The following is a 12,272-nucleotide window of genomic DNA, read 5'->3' on the forward strand; positions in this document are numbered from 1 at the left end:
AAGTGCAAGTAGATAAATAGGTACCAGTCTGGCGGGAAGGTAAACGGCGTTTCCGTGTGCTGCTCTGGTTCGCCAGAAGTGGCTTAGTCATGCTGGCCACATGACCCAGAAGCTGTACACCGGCTCCCTTGGCCAGTAAAGCGAGATGAGTGCCACAACCCCAGAGTCATCCGTGACTGAACCTAATGGTCAGGGGTCCCTTTCCCTTACTGAGCAAAGCTACACTAAAACTATGGCACCTCAAAAACATAGCAGCATATTTTGAGACATCTTTGGATTCAGGGATCCCCATCATCTTCAGTCTCCTCTTGCCGAAAAACAGTCCTAACTTGCGAAATTCTGTACATCACACCGAAATCCTGCTTTACATCGACACCATCATTAAAGAAAACCCTACGACTCATTCAGTATGACTCATCTCCCAGACCTCTACCAATATGCACAAAGACAATATTCACCCCATTGGTGCACTCAAGAACAGAAGTTCACGTACAGAGGCTCACATCTCATTCACTGCTAAAAAATGTAAAGGTAAAGGAGCCCTGACAGTTAAGTCCATTCACAGACGACTCTGGGGTTGCGGCGCTCATCTCGCTTTACTGGCCAAGGGAGCTGGCGTTAGTCTGCAGACAGTTTTTCTGGGTCATGTGGCCAGCAGGACTAAGCCGCTTCTTGTGCAACGGAACACTGAAACCAGAGCAGCGCACGGAAACCCCGTTTACCTTCCCACCAGAGCGGTACCTATTTATCTACTTGCACTGATATGCTTTTGAACTGCTAGGTTGGCAGGAGCAGGGGCCGAGTAACGGGAGCTCACCCCGCCGTGGGGATTGGAACCGCCGACCTTCTGATGGGCAAGCCCAAGAGGCTCAGTGGTTTAGACAGTATTCAGTAATGTGTTACTAGACAGATTCTGAAGAGTCCATGGGAGCATTCCTATTGGCTTACTTGCAGTACATGTGAAAAGGATCTAGGAATCTTGGTGGACCACAAGCTGAACATGAGTCAACAGTGTGATGCGGCAGCAAAAAACAGCTATTGCTCTTCTAGGCTGCATCAACAGAGGTATCGTGTCCAGGTCAGGGGAAGTCACGGTACCACTCTATTCTGCTTTGGACAAACCACACTTGGAAATTTGTGTCCAATTTTGGGTGCCACAATTAAAAAAGGATGTTGACAAGCTGGAAAGTGTGCAGAGGAGGGCAACCAAGATGATCCAAGTGTCTGGAAACTAAGCCTTATGAGGAGCGCTTGAAGGAGCTGGGTATGTTTAGCCTGGGAAAGTTGAGACAGAGAGGAGATAGGAGAGCCATCTTCAAATATCTGAAGGGTTGTCCCATGCTTGTTTCCTCCTGCTCTGGAGGGTAGGACTCGAACCCGTGGCTTCAAGTTACAAGAAAGGTGATTCCGACTCAACATCAGGAGAAACTTTCTTGTAGTTAGAGCTGTTCAACAGTAGAGTGGACTTGCTCGAGAGGAGGTGAACTCTCCTTTCTTTGAGGTTTTTAAGCAGAGGTTGGATGGCCATCTGTCATGGATGCTTTAGCTGAGATTCCTGCATTGCAGGGGGTTGGACTAGGTGACCCTCAGATCCTTCCCAACTCTACAATCCTATGACTGTGATTCCCAGTTCAGTCTGCGTCATCCCCAGGTAGAATTGGGAGAATTTCCCTCCCTGAAGCCTTGGAGAGCTTCTGCCAGTCAGAGTAGACAATCCTAATCTAGATGACCTGATTCAGTATAAGAGAACTTCCTATGCCTCTCATAGGCTGTGTTTACTTGTCCCACCCTGGCTTCTTCCCACTTCTTCATCTCGTAAAATAATAGTAATCATGTTTTCCAGATTAATATAAACAAATTGCAACACTATGTTCTCTCCCTCCCTCTCTCTCTCTCTCTCCAATGGGCAGATAAATATATTCCTCCTGCAAAGGAACAATGATTAAATAATTCACGAGGCGCCGCAAACCCAGGAGTAATAAGCGCTCCATTTTCTTGGGTAAATTCCGAGATCCCAAAGGAGCTCATTGGTCCGCCTTTCTTCCTAATGTTCATTCATTTTCTGCAACCTGGCACTGGCTCCTTGAGCCCGCCGGAATCTTCTGCTGGTCCCCTCCCTCCTCACCCACCTGGAAATACCTTGCAGGTGTCAGGGGGGAGAGAGGGAAATTCATGGACTTAATTTGGTCCAAGGCCTGGAAACGATGCCTTATGAGGAACGGCTTAGGGAGCTGGGTATGTTTAGCCTGGAGAAGAGAAGGTTAAGGGGGGATCTGATAGCCATGTTCAAATATATAAAAGGATGTCATACAGAGGAGGGAGAAAGGTTGTTTTCTGCTGCTCCAGAGAAGCGGACACGGGGCAATGGATTCAAACTACAAGAAAGAAGATTCCACCTAAACACATTAGGAAGAACTTCCTGACAGCAAGAGCTGTTGGACAGTGGAATTTGCTGCCAAGGAGTGTGGTGGAGTCTCCTTCTTTGGAGGTCTTTAAGCGGAGGCTTGACAGCCATCTGTCAGGAATGCTTTGATGGCGTTTCCTGCTTGGCAGGGGGTTGGACTGGATGGCCCTTGGGGTCTCTTCCAACTCTAGGATTCTAGGATTCTAGGATTCTAATTTCCTCCAGTTCTTTTGCTCCAAAGGCTGGGCTTGCCTTGCAACCGTATCCCTTATCTCTTTGCATTCAAACTACCGGTATCTTGCGTGCGTATCTTCCCAACTTCCCCTTATCGTTTCAACTCTTTTCCAAGCAAATAAATCCTCAGTGGTGGTCCCGTTGTGGTGGTCCAGCCTGCTGAACCCTTCCTTCCTTGCAGTGGTGGAGCTTCATGCTCCAGCACCGGTGGCGGGAAGCAGGAGGGGGCATGGGGTGGCGTGGGGTGCGTTCTGGGGGTGAGGCATGCCGAGATGGAACCCTATTGGGATCCTACTGCTGGGGGCACCCCACCCCCTACACCCCGCCCTTTCTATGCCAGTGGAAGAGTTATGGGATTTCAGCAGAGAGTTGCGCAGACATGAACTTTTTGGTTGGTCACTGCGAGAACAGGATGCTGGACTAGAATCCTAGAATCCTAGAGTTGGAAGAGACCCCAAGGGCCATCCAGTCCAACCCCCTGCCAAGCAGGAAACACCATCAAAGCATTCCTGACAGATGGCTGTCAAGCCTCCGCTTAAAGACCTCCAAAGAAGGAGACTCCACTAGTTACGCCACTGGCCTGATCCAAGAGGGCTCTTACGTTTGTAAGTGTGAAGTGGATTGAGTTGCTCCTAAGTCCCTCGGAAAGCAGGGAGGTTCAGTATTCGGGCACCAGAACCTTCTCATTTCATGCAGAAGCAAAGACCCTGAGAGAGAGAGAACCTCTGGTGGCTCTCCGCAAGAGATCTTCTTCTCTCCCCCCCCCCACATTCATCCAGCGGCTTCTGCTTTGCCCATTATAATTTATAACCAGCAATTGGCGATTTTATCACCCAGCTAATAATAATAAAAGAGTCAAGCATAGACTGTGCTTGCTTCCACCTCTGAGGGTTTTTATGATCTTTTAACGAGCTTAATTAATCTGGCTGTCATTGTTGGAGCTGCGTTTTTCTCGGGGAGCGAAGGCCCTCTGCTGTTCCCAGGCACAAAACTCCATCTCAGGCCTGCAGAGATTCAGGGATTAGAAGCACGGCGTCCACCGTCCACCCCCCCCCCAGCCCTTCCTTTGTCTTCTGTGGCCTTCCCCCAGTAACAAACAGGGTGCTCTTAGATCTTTAGCGAAAGGGAGTCCAGAGATAAAAGGACAACCATTACGAGGTCAGGGAAATCTTCCAGGATAAACCTGCACCCCCTCTGTGTTCCAGTAAGCCTGGAGTGGTCAGATCATGCAAACCTTGGGTGCAGCGCTTTTTAGAATACTGAGTACAGTTCTGGTCGCCTCACCTTAAAAAAGACGCCTGCTTCTTGGGAGGAAAGCAATGACAATCCTAGACAGCATCTTAAAAAGCAAAGACATCACCTTGCCGACAAAGGTCCGTATAGTTAAAGCTATGGTTTTCCCAGTAGTGATGTATGGAAGTGAGAGCTAGACCATAAAGAAGACTGATCGCCGAAGAATTGATGCTTTTAAATTATAATGATGGAGGAGACTCTTGAGAGTCCCATGGACTGCAAGAAGATCAAACATATCCATTTTGAAGGAAATCAGCCCTGAGTGCTCACTGGAAGGACAGATCCTGAAGCTGAGGCTCCAGTACTTTGGCCAACTCATGAGAAGAGAAGACTCCCTGGAAAAGACCCCGATGTTGTGAAAGATGGAGGGCACAAGGAGAAGGGGGTGACAGAGGATGAGATGGTTGGACAGTGTTCTCAAAGCGACTGGCATGAGTTTGGCCAAACTGCAGGAGGCGGTGGAAGACAGGAGTGCCTGGCGTGCTCTGGTCCATGGGGTCACGAAGAGGCGGACACGACTAAACAACTAAACCTCAACAACATCAAAAAGGAGAAAGAAGAGTTGGAAAGGGTTCAGGAAAGGGCAAACAAAATGGTCCATGGGGTGGAGCCACCCCCTTATGAAGGAAGCTTTACAGCATTTGGGACTTTTTAGACCAGGGAAAGGTGAGTTAGAGGCATCAGGATAGAAGTTTATAAAGTGATGTGTGGCAGGGAGAACGTGGGTGGGAGAAAATTCTCCTTCTCTCGTAAGGCTAGATCTAGTGGGCATCCAATGAAGCTGGGTGTTGGAAGAATCGGGACAGATAAAAGAACAGTCCGCCTTCAGGCTCTTTGTTGGCATCCATCTGTCTTGAGACACAATGTAGTGTGACTCCGGGGGTGAAGTCAAACAACCGCTGCATTAGCAACACCAAAGTGACCTTCTTGGGACGCAAGCCTGGGCAGTGTGTCTGGAGCTCCTGGGCTGCCCAGGCGACAGGACCCCCTCTCGGTCCCGCTGATGTAGTTAAACTGTGGAACTCACTCCCACAGGAGGAAGGGCTGCCAATAACCTGGATGGATTTAAAAGAATTAGACAAATTCTTGGAGCTGTTGATGGCTACTAGCCAGGATGGGTGTTTTCGACCTCCAAAGTTGGAGCCAGTGTGGTGTAGTGTTTAAGAGCGGTAGACTCGTAATCTGGTGAACTGGGTTCGCGTAGTATGAATACTACACGCGTCCCCGCTGCTCCACATGCAGCTGCTGGGTGACCTTGGGCTAGTCACACTTCTCTGAAGTCTCTCAGTCTCACTCACCGCACAGACAAAACAAAATAAAAAATTAATTCCTTCCAGTAGCACCTTAGAGACAGTGTTTGATGTGGGAGAGGAAGGGAAAGGAGATTGTTAGCCACTTTGAGACTCTTTCGGGTAGTGATAAAGCGGGATATCAAATCCAAACTCTTCTTCTTCTTCTTCTGAATCCCAGTTGCTGGAAACCACAGGAGGGGAGATTTGCTCTTCTGCTCAGATCCTGCTTGCTGGTTTCCTACAAGCTGGTTTCCAGAGCAGGATTTCAGACTAGATGTGTCATAGGCCTGATCCAGCAGGCCCTTCTTTTGTTCTTAACCCCCTTGTTTTTAGCATCAATGCTGTCATTTCTTCATTTTGTTGGCAGCCGACTCCCTTGACCTTACAGTGTTCACAACTGAAAAGGATTCACGTCGCAATCATCACAGATTTATCTACAGAATACTTCAAACCTCTGTGCATAACTGGTTGGTGGACCTTGGGGTCACAACGCACATGAGCCCATCAATGATGCTTCAAGTTGTCCCCCAAAGCCTCTGGGTGACTGTAACGGATATTGACTGCAGCAGCTGCTACAGTCACCCATAGAGAGCACCCTTCCAACCTTCTCAGCATTGTCACTCACTTCTCCTCCAGCAGCATATGACTTCTTGCAGCAAGGAGACAGAGGATCAAAGAAATTGCAATAGAAAGAGGAACTGCTGTAACTAATCTGTACCTCTCCCTGAAATAGGAAGCCACTTGCTGCCATTAGGTAATTCAGTAATGGTTCTGAAAGGGTTTCTGGGGAAAGAGTTCCGTTGGTGCCTGTTTTGTTTGTTCAGTCGTTCAGTCGTTTCCGACTCTTCGTGACCCCATGGACCAGAGCACGCCAGGCACTCCTGTCTTCCGCTGCCTCCCGCAGTTTGGTCAGACTCGTGTTGGTAGCTTCGAGAACACTGTCCAACCATCTCATCCTCTGTCGTCTCCTTCTCCTTGTGCCCTCCATCTTTCCCAACATCAGGGTCTTTTCCAGGGAGTCTTCTCTTCTCATGAGGTGGCCAAAGTACTGGAGCCTCAATTTCAGGATCTGCCCTTCCAGTGAGCACTCAGGGCTGATTTCCTTCAGAATGGAGAGGTTTGATCTTCTTGCAGTCCATGGGACTCTCAAGAGTCTCCTCCAGCACCATAATTCAAAAGCATCAATTCTTCGGCGATCAGTCTTCTTTGTGGTGCCTGTAGCAGCTGTCAAAACCAGCGGCTGCTACAAGCACTCTCAGGCTTCTAGGTACATGTAGATTTCTTATAGGATTCTGTGTGCAGTGGCCTTTTATCAAGGGGAGTTTATGCAGCTGGGAACAATTCATAGAATCATGGATGGAAGGGACCCCTGGCAATGCAGGAATCTCAGCTAAAGCATCCGAGACAGATGGCCATCCAACCTCTGCTTAAAAACCTCCAAGGAAGGAGAGTCTACCACCTTCTGAGGGAGTCCGTTCCTCTGTTGAACAGCTCTTGCCATCAGAAAATCCTTCCTGATGTTTAGTCAGAATCTCCTTTCTTGTAACTTGAAGCCATGGGTTCGAGTCCTACCCTCCAGAGCAGGAGAAAACAAGTTTGTTCCCTTTTCCATGTGACAGTCCTTCAGATATTTGAAGAAGCCCTTCAGATATTTGAAGATGGCTCTCATATCTCCTCTCAGTCTCCTCTTTTCCAGGCTAAACATACCCAGCTTCTTCAATAGGAGTATAGCGTCTAGATCAAGGGAAGTAATAGTACCACTATATTCTGCTCTGGTCAGACCTCACCTGGAATACTGTGTCCAGTTCTGGCCACCACAGTTCAAGAAGGATACTGACAAGCTGGAACGTGTCCAGAGGATGGCAACCAAAATGGTCAAAGGCCTGGAAACGATGCCTTATGAGGAACAGCTTAGGGAGCTGGGTATGTTTAGCTTGGAGAAGAGAAGGTTAAGGGGTGATCTGATAGCCATGTTCAAATATATAAAAGGATGTCATATAGAGGAGGGTGAAAGGTTGTTTTCTGCTGCTCCAGAGAAGCGGACACGGGGCAATGGATTCAAACTACAAGAAAGAAGATTCCACCTAAACATTAGGAAGAACTTCCTGACAGTAAGAGCTGTTCGACAGTGGAATTTGCTGCCAAGGAGTGTGGTGGAGTCTCCTTCTTTGGAGGTCTTTAAGCGGAGGCTTGACAGCCATCTGTCAGGAATGCTTTGATGGTGTTTCCTGCTTGGCAGGGGGTTGGACTGGATGGCCCTTGTGGTCTCTTCCAACTCGATGATTCTATGATTCTATGATTCTAAGCGCTCCTAATAAGGCTTGGTTTCATTCCTTTTCCGTTTCTTATATTTCTGTGCCGCTTTTCACTCACACGAGTCACAAAGCGGCTTACAATCAATAAATAATAAAATAATAGAAGATCACAAATATAGGATAAATCATATAGAATACTTATCTAATCATCAGTAAAACAATTGCATCAGTAAAACAACCTTAAGTAATAAATCGCAATTAGCAAACCAACCAACCGAGAAAATAAGCTAAGCAGCACAACCGCAACAAAGGTCATATTATAAGAAAGCATTGCAGAACGCACACTCCACAAAAGATAATTAACAACGTTAACAAACCAGCCACCAAAAGACAAACTAAGCATTGTTGAATTCACACACAGAGAAACACTCCAAATCCCCGTGACTCGTAATCTTCCAACTCAGCTCATCAAAAGATACAGACTCAACTCTGTTCTGAAGGCAAGGCAGGTGGGAAAAGCCATTGCCTGGTGGCCAGCGCAAAGTCTCCTTCCCCTTGATTATCTTGGTTGGCCTTCCAGCTTGTCCATGCCCTTCTTAAATTGGGCTGCCCAGAACAGAACGCAGGCCTCCATGTGAGGTCTGAGCAAGGCAGAACAGATCGGGACTATTACTCCCCTCGATCCAGACACACTGCTGCTGTGGATGCAGCCATCATTATTGTAATGTTTTGTAGGGAGGGAAGCGGCCTGCCAGGAGGCAGCATCGTAACCACATATTTAGGGCCATTGGCTATAATTTTATTGAGCAACACAAAGAGGAAAATGAAGCGAGAACCGAAGAGGGTTTCTGAGTGCCGCTTTTTGCGAAGACACACCAGCTGCTGATAGATCTTCTTTTGCCCCCAAAAGAAATTGCTCATCCCCCAAATGGGCCGTGGAACAAGAAAGCATGAAGCGTGACAGGGACGCTTGGGCCCAAATGGGTCAATTTCCTGCTATTTCCCCCCATAATTGCATGTAGAGCGTATAGCATTTAATGTACCAGGCAGAGGCAGGAGAGGGGGGGGGTGAGAGAGAGAGTTTCCATTCTCCTTATTCCTGTTATTTTATTTCTTTTTCGGTTGGAGTGGAAACGGTTCCCGAGCTCAGCCCTGCCTTACAGAGCCACTCTTGCCGGCTGGCTAATAACCATCCATTTCCCGGCAAGGGCTTTTTATTTATTTATTTCACCTGCATCGGGAGATTTGCGCCCCACCTGATAGTTTAAAAACAAACAAAATGGAAAAAAAGATGAAACGAAACAAAAACCCAAGAAACGTACAATAGTTTCGAAACGTACAGAAAGTTAAGAGACTGGAAGAGCTGTTGTTGTCCTGGGGGTATCTAGGTTGGTAGAGGTCGAGACGCTTGATCTCAGGGCCGTGGGTTCGAGTTTGGGCAAAAGGTTCTTGATTTTCAGGGGGTTGGACTAAATGACCTTTGTGGTCCCCTTCCGACTTGACGGTTCTATGATTCTGCGAGGCTTCGGTTGTCGCCTGCAGCCATTCCTGCTCCTTGTCGGTTTCCCTCTAGAGTCATTTTCCTTGGAGCGGCATGCTCAGCTCTGGGATCCCTGGTGGCTTTACTGGAGAGGTTCTCTGTTCCCCGGTGATCTCGCCTGCCCTCCAGAGATCGAAAAAGGCCAGCGCCAGAAGCCTGCAGGCTGACTCTCGCTAGCCACCTCCCTGGCTGCCTGCCTCCCCCCCCCCCCCCTGCACATTGCCAAAATCTGAATTGGCAGCCTCATTTTTTCCACCCATGAAGAGGCGCAGAAAAAGCCAAACTTCCCCAATTGCCCAGAGGCACTTTGGGAACCGGTTTGCGGTGAGGGGTAACTTGAGTTTATATCTTAGGACGACCGCACATGTTTCCAGAAGCTGGATGATTAGCCGGAGCACAGTTTTATAGACTTGTTTCTGGCTTCGGGGCCTCAGTGTACTTTTCAAAACAAAGCCTAACAACAGAAATATCTCAGTTTGAGGTCTGGAAACGTGTGCCCGGTAACTGCAGGAGCGGACAGGGGGCCCGAGGGCCGTCTCTTTGACTCTGACGTGCCCCACCCTGTGGAACAGGCCCAGGGCTGCAATGTCGTGTGTGCACCTGTTTCCAAAGAAGCACAGGAAAGTGGAGTTGGAAGGGGCACCAAGGGGCATCTAGTCCAACTCTCTGCAATGCAGGAATCGCAGGGATAGAATTCCTGGCAGATGGCCATCCAGACATTGCTCAAACACCCCCCACAAAGGAGAGCCCCCCCCCCAGCATCTCTTGTGTGAGTCTGTCCCACGGTCGAACGGCTTTTACTGTCAGAAAGTTCTTCTTGAGGTTGAGTCGGAATCTCCTTTCTTGCAACTTGAAGCCATGGGTTCGAGTCCTACCCTCCAGAGGAGGAGAAAACAAGCTTGCTCCCTCTTGCATGGGACAGCCCTTGAGATATCTGGAGATGGCTCTCCTATCTCCACTCTGTCTACCCTTCCCCAGGCTAAACATACCCAGCTCCTTCAAGCGCTCCTCATAAGGCTCGGTTTCCAGACCCTTGATCATTTCTTTTATTAAAATAAAAAGTTTTTTATTTGTACTTTTCAAGTTTATACATTCCATTAGTTTTACAATCAATTTTACATTTGAAAGTTTGACTTCCTTCCCCCTCTTCCTGCGGTTCCTTAAATTTATTTTTAAATATCTCCTGCATATCCAAATTCATTTAATTTGCTCCCTTAATCTACTTTAAATATATACTCTTATAAAACTGCAGGTTATTACAATAATCCTGCCAATGTTTTTATCTTCTTGCAATTTATCTGTAAATATTCAATAAACCATTTCCATTCTTTTATATAAGAAAAAAGTTGGTTATCTTGATTTCTTATTCTTCCGGTAAGTTTCGCCATTTCTGAATATTCCATAAGTTTTTTTATCCGTTCTTCCTTTGCTGGGACTTATGCTTCTTTCTGCTTTGGGGCAAGTAGCATTCTTGCTGCTGTAGCAGCATACATTAATAAATTTCTATACAATTTAGGTGGCTCTGTCCCTACAATTCCCAAAAGAAAAGCTTCTGGTTTTTTCCCCCCACAAAAGTTATTTTGAACATCATTTTCAGTTCATTGTATATCATTTCCCACTAAGCTTTTAACCCTTGATCATCCCGGCTGCCCTCCTCTGCCCGCCTTCCAGCTTGCCAGTATCCTTCTTATCCTTTCGAGCATGTGCAGAGTTGCCTTCTCCTCTCTCCAAAGGGACCCCAGCCAGGTCCCTCTCGGCCTTAGACTGGAAGTCGGGGCGTCTTAATCTCCTGGTCTCGCCTGAGCCCCCAGGAAGGCAAAGAGTGTTTGACACAGAGGTGCGGCAGCTACGTGCCAAGAAGGCCGAGCAGGAAGCTAGCAGCCGCTTCCCCGGAGCTGTGCGTACAGCTGTTAAGATGTTAGGTCACAGCTTGACGCTCAGGAAGGCTTGCCATCAGAACACATTTACATCATGGAGGGATTAATTTGTCTATCCTGTCATCCCGGTGGGAGAAAAGCAAATTCCACAGCAAGGGCGATTCGCCTCCCTAGGAAGAGGAGGGGAAAACAGAATAAAAACAGAGACTGCTTTAGATCCAGGGCTGGGTGCAAGGAGGGAAGAGGACTTAGCAACAAAGTCGCAAGGGTAAATTGCATTTATTTAAATCTGTTTTTGGGATGCGGGTGGCGCTGTGGGTTAAACCACAGAGCCTAAGGCTTGCCAATCCGAAGGCCGGCGGTTCAGATCCCCATGATGGGGTGAGCTCCCGTTGCTCGGTCCCTGCTCCTGCCAACCTAGCAGTTCGAAAGCACATCAAAGTGCAAGTAGATAAATAGGTACCACTCTGGCGGGAAGGTAAATGGCGCTTCCGTGCACTGCTCTGGTTCGCCAGAAGCGGCTTTGTCATGCTGGCCAAATGACCCAGAAGCTGTATGCCAGCTCCCTCAGCCAGTAAAGCGAGATGAGCGCCACAACCTCGCGACTGGACCGAATGGACCGGTGTTATGTGGTCTCAGCGGCCGCTCCCAATCACCAGTCTACCTGCCACATTCTGGATTAATTGCAGTTTCTGGGTCACCTTCAAAGGTAGCCCCACCTAGAGTGCATTGCAGTAGTCCAAGCGGGAGATAACCAGAGCATGCACCACTCTGGCGAGACAGTCTGCGGGCAGGGAGGGTCTCATCCTGTGTACCAGATGGAGCTGGTAGACAGCTACCTTGGACACAGAGTTGACCTGTGCCTCCATGGACGTTTTGGCCTGATCCAGCAGGCTGTTCTTGTGCTTAAATCAGGACTGCACAAGTTAGGTGATTCCTCAAGCCCAATGCAGTTTTGCCAGCTGTGCATGGCTGCTGTCCAGAACCAGACAAACTCCTTGCCTGGAATTGGAGAAATGATGGCATGCGGGAGTGCTCAGTTTTCTAGTCCTTGACAGGCCACAATGAATGAATTGGTTCAGCTTGGCCAGTCACCAGTTGCAGAGGCCCGCCATGTCGGATGGCCAAGGGTGGCTGGCCATGTGCATCCCAGCAGCCTCCCGTGTCCACTGGAGAGAGGTACTCAGCATCCTGTTTCTGATTAAAATTGAATGCAAGAGGCCGGCACCGCAATGAAAAGCGGCTGTTACCATCATTGGTGAGTGAAACACACGCTACGTGTGTCTGCGTAAAGGAAAACATTGAAATTAAAAACCAAGACACGTTTTAAACATGTAAAGGCAGCCACATTGTCCTTGCAGGCAATGATTTCAAGGT

At 48.2% G+C, this 12,272-nt stretch overlaps 1 protein-coding gene across 1 annotated transcript in view; it reads left to right on the forward strand.

Annotated features, from left to right (window-relative positions):
- The window catches only part of LPP (LIM domain containing preferred translocation partner in lipoma), a 112,038-nt gene that overhangs the window by 96,554 nt on the left and 3,212 nt on the right, over nt 1–12,272 (forward strand). The gene's annotated exons all lie outside the window — the stretch shown is intronic.

The sequence above is a fragment of the Lacerta agilis genome, chromosome 5 (genome assembly GCF_009819535.1).
Source record: "Lacerta agilis isolate rLacAgi1 chromosome 5, rLacAgi1.pri, whole genome shotgun sequence".
Classification (NCBI taxonomy): domain Eukaryota; kingdom Metazoa; phylum Chordata; class Lepidosauria; order Squamata; family Lacertidae; genus Lacerta; species Lacerta agilis.